At 46.2% G+C, this 4,451-nt stretch overlaps 1 pseudogene; it reads left to right on the forward strand.

The window, feature by feature from the left end:
* Positions 1 to 3,180: 3,180 nt before the first annotated feature.
* Positions 3,181 to 3,339, forward strand: LOC147683328 (U2 spliceosomal RNA; annotated as a pseudogene).
* Positions 3,340 to 4,451: the final 1,112 nt, after the last annotated feature.

Below are 4,451 nucleotides of genomic sequence, written 5' to 3' on the forward strand. Positions count from 1 at the left end.
CATCATTGATGTGATCAGTAATGTCAAATGAGATGTCATCAGTGATGTTATCAGTGATATCATTTGAGATGTCATCAGTGATGTCATCAGTGATGTCATTTGAGATGTCTTCAGTGATGTCATCAGTGATGTCATTAGAGATGTCATCAGTGATGTCATCAGTGATGTCACTGACCATGTCATGAGTGATGTAATATGTGACATCATCAGCAGTGGATTGCGGGTGCGCAATATATAGTTAGCGCAACTAACTATATATGCGAATTTCAATGGTTTTATGCGAGTAAAATAAGGTTTTATAAATGCTAATCCATAACTATATATGATCTATAACCTATGGTTTTTTCAGTGAATTTTCAAGGTTTTGTAAATGCTAATTCCTAACTATATATGGTCTATAACCTATGGTTTTTTCAGTGAATTTCAATGGTTTTTTAATAGCAAATATCAAATGCTGTCAAATGTCAAGTACATGACAGGTAAAAACATTTTCGTGTTTATGCACGCTGATGTGCTTTGAACGCTGCCCCCCTTCCCCCCCCTCTTTTCTCTTAGCAGTACTCTCTCTTTGCAGATAGTGAAGGGTAGTTAACGCAGGCCTTTGCCCCCGTTGTAATCCGTCGTGCCTGCTTCTCTCTCTATTTGATTGATTGCTATCCAAGCATTTACTGTTTTAGAATTTGTTCTCTTTGGTTCATTCTGTATTTACAAACAAGCACAGAGTCGCAATACTCTGTTTAGTCTTTGCACATAGTGAAAAATAGTTTAAAAAAACAAAAGGAATCGAGCAAAATCAGTAGGCCACTAATGGGATCTGTTTTTGACCTCGCTAAAATAGAAACATTAAGAACAACCCCTCATGAGAAATACGAAACTAGTAAGATGAACTTAGCTCCACACCATGATGGCTGCAAGACAGCTCGACTCTGCCGCCCACCCCACCCCACCCAAAATAACGACAAACCCTATGCAAATATTATAAATATATACAACACACCAGCAAAGTAACAGGGTAAAACATTTTATTAAATAACTATTTACATAACTATTTTATACTTTTTGTTGCCCGATCCGGCTAGCTCAATCGATCGAGCATGAAACTCATGCACTCTGATAGCAAGCGGTGCTGCTGATGCTATGCAGACCAAAACTGGTTTTCAGTTTGTACATTCTTCTAGATTTTTCCATCCAAGGCTGGTTGAGTTTGTAGAACGATGGCTTCAGATTTTCAACATACGGTGTGGTGGCGCGGACTGGGAGGGGGCGCTTGGCTCCTGCCCCCTCCCCAAGTAAGATTTTCATTCGTGAGTGTACGTTCATGGTTTTCGTCCCTGAGTTGCTTCGATGTCACTGCCATGCTCAAATGGCATAAGTCCTGGATGTTGGGTGCCATAGTTCAGAGTTCTGAGCAGCGCTTGTAACACTGTCTGAAGCTTATTTGCACCTACTGCAGCTTCACTATTCTCAAAGTAAGTGAGGGCCGTTTGTGGACCTGACTGCATTGTTAAACAATGTGATGCAGTGCCTCCCTGAACCGCTTGACGGAGGCCCCCGAGGGGCGGTGAGATGGCACTTAGCTCCTGCCCCCTCCCCAAGTCGTGTTGCCCTGGTGTGGCCTGAGATCGCCCCCGACATAGGCGGCCGGCTCCCGGGGTCCGGCGGAACTTTTTGCCTTTTGATGACTCTTCCATTCTGGACCTTGTCCCACAATCCGTTTGACCTGAAGACACGCTGTAGTGGGGCGCCCCTTTACCATTTCAGTTGCCATTCCGCCCGCTTTTGCTACACTGTGCCTCTTCCGCCATTCAGCTGTTTACCGCCCGCTCTTGCGACTACAGCGTCTCGCTCACCATGTAGTTGAGTTGCTCCCGCTCTTGCGATGCAACGATAGGCGGCTGCCACAGGACTCTCAAAATGGCGGCCGGCTCTTCAGATTTGGGCGTGGTCCACTAAAATGGCCCTGGGACACCTTGGAACTCGGACGCTTGCCTGACAGGGCTTGGGTCCCATTCTCGAAAGCGTCCCCTCAGCCTTGAAGATTCTACAAAAGTCTTGGGGGCCCCCGACTCCCGCAGGCTTCTGGTGGGGAGCGGCTGCCATGATTGCTCGTAAGCGTAAGCATAACAGGTCATGTGACTTGTTAATAAAACTTTTCATTGGTTCATTTTATTTTTGTTATTTTAATGATGAAAAGCTTGGTCATATGACCTAAAAATAACACTTTTCATTGGTTTAGAACATTTTTTTTTCCCAAACGATGAAAGCCCCACCTTCTTTCTGGATGTTTCAGACTGAAGCTGGCGTCAGCATGAAAGCACCAACATCTCGTGGCTCCGTCGTGGTCATTCCGCGAGCAATCATGGCAGCCGCTCCCCACCAGAAGCCTGCAGGAGTCGAGGGCCCCCAAGACTTTTGTAGAATCTTCACGGCTGAGGGGACGCTTTCGAGAATGGGGTCCAAGACCTAGCAGACAAGCGTCCGAGTTCCAAGGTGTCCCAGGGCCATTTTAGTGGACCAGGCCCAAAAAGGAAAGAGCCTGCCGCCATTTTGAGAGTCCTGTGGCAGCCGCCTATCGCTGCACCGCAAGAGTGGGCGCAACTCAACTACATGGTGAGCGAGATGCTGTAGCCGCAAGAGCGGGCGATAACCAGCTGAATGGAGGATGAGGCACAGTGTAGCAAAAGCGAGCAGAATGGCAACTGAAACGGTAAAGGGGCGCCCCAGTACAGCCGACGAGCCTCCACCTGGGGAGGCCCGTTCACGCCGCCTCCCCCCCCCCCCCCCCCCCGGGGCGCCCCACGCCGTTTTTCCAAGCAGCATTGTAGGATGCCAAAACCAGTGCGGCAACTTACTGGACATCACCTGGTTGCCATCCACATCTCAGCGCGTTCTGCTGCCTTGGGACTATTCGCACAACAGACCGCTACTGACGAGGCCTCCCCCCGCACCACCCGGGATGCCCCACGCCGTTTTTCGGAGCTGCATTGTAGGATACCAAAAACCAGTGCGGCACCCAGGTAACATCACCTGGGTGCCGTCCAGAACTCAGCACGTTGTGCTGCCTTGGGACTATTTGCACAAAACACAGCTACTGACCATTGTTGCTTCTTTTCTAAAAAGTTGGTGCATCAGTTGGAAAATTATTGTAATAACCAACTACCTTATTTATAAATAGGGAGAATCGCTTCTCGGCCTTTTGGCTAAGATCAAGTGTAGTATCTGTTCTTATCAGTTTAATATAAATAGGGAGAATTGGGTAGGGGCAAGGACACACCCTTGCCGCACTCCCTTATTGACAGGGAAACGATCTGTTAGTTTGCCCTGCTGTCCCCACCTTACCTGGGCATATTTCGCCTCATGAAGTTTAATAATGAAAGACAAAAGTTCAAGAGGCATCCCAGCCTCCTTTAAAGTGGCCCTTAACTTATGGCGTGGAACTAAATCGAAAGCTGATTTTAAATCAACAAAGGCTGCGTAAAGAGTCCCCCCTGTAAGAATCACTGTGTTCCATTATATCATCACAAATCTGAAAACTTGATCTATGGTGCTGACGTGGGGTCTGAATCCCGCTTGGTAGGTAGATAATATATTCGGATCTATAACCAATTCATTAACGCTACCTAGCACAAGCCTAGCCACAATTTTCTGTAGAGTATCAATTCGGCTTAACGGCCTGTAATTGCTTGGGCTATCACTGTTTCCCTTTTTATATATGGGGACAATTTCAGGCCCACACCATGTATCTGGGATTGTTGCACCTCTAGCAATAGCATTTATGAAGATAAAAATATAATCTGTCCAGTTCTTCCTGTCCAGTTTATAAACATCGGCTGGAATACAATCCTGGCCAGGGGCCTTCCCAGCTGGGACCCTCTCCAATACGCTTTCGATCTCTCTTTTGGTGAATGTGAGGACAACCTCACTAATAACCTCAGGGTAAGCTATTACATTGCTATTTGGGGAGGAAAATTGGGCTTAATAATGCTCAACCAAATGTTCTGGAGGTACATTATTAACAGGTACAAAGTCTGTCACACCACTACCCCACTTTCCTATTTGCCTAAACTTAGTCCAGTTCTTCCCCTTACTAGCATTGGACAGGCTCACCCATCTATCCTCGTCAAAGTTCTTCTTTGCCTGCGCTTGTGCTTTCTTATATTTGCCCTTGCTACTTTAACCTCATGAGGAGCTCCTATTTTAATTGTATTTGAGAGATGCTTGTATGCAGCACCACATGCCTCATCGTACCATTTGGCCGATTTTTCCTTTATAATATGCCTATGCGGTCTTCTAGCTTTTATAAAAAGGGACTTTAATTTTGCAAATAAGTCCTCATAAACCTTCATAAGGTCTGGGGGAAACTTATCCTGGGTATCTCAAGAACCAAGCCTTAATAAAGTTTGTTCAATTATCGACTTAATCTGCTTTAGTGCACCTTCGTCTTCAGATAC

The sequence above is a fragment of the Lissotriton vulgaris genome, chromosome 11 (assembly GCF_964263255.1).
Source record: "Lissotriton vulgaris chromosome 11, aLisVul1.2, whole genome shotgun sequence".
Taxonomy (NCBI): domain Eukaryota; kingdom Metazoa; phylum Chordata; class Amphibia; order Caudata; family Salamandridae; genus Lissotriton; species Lissotriton vulgaris.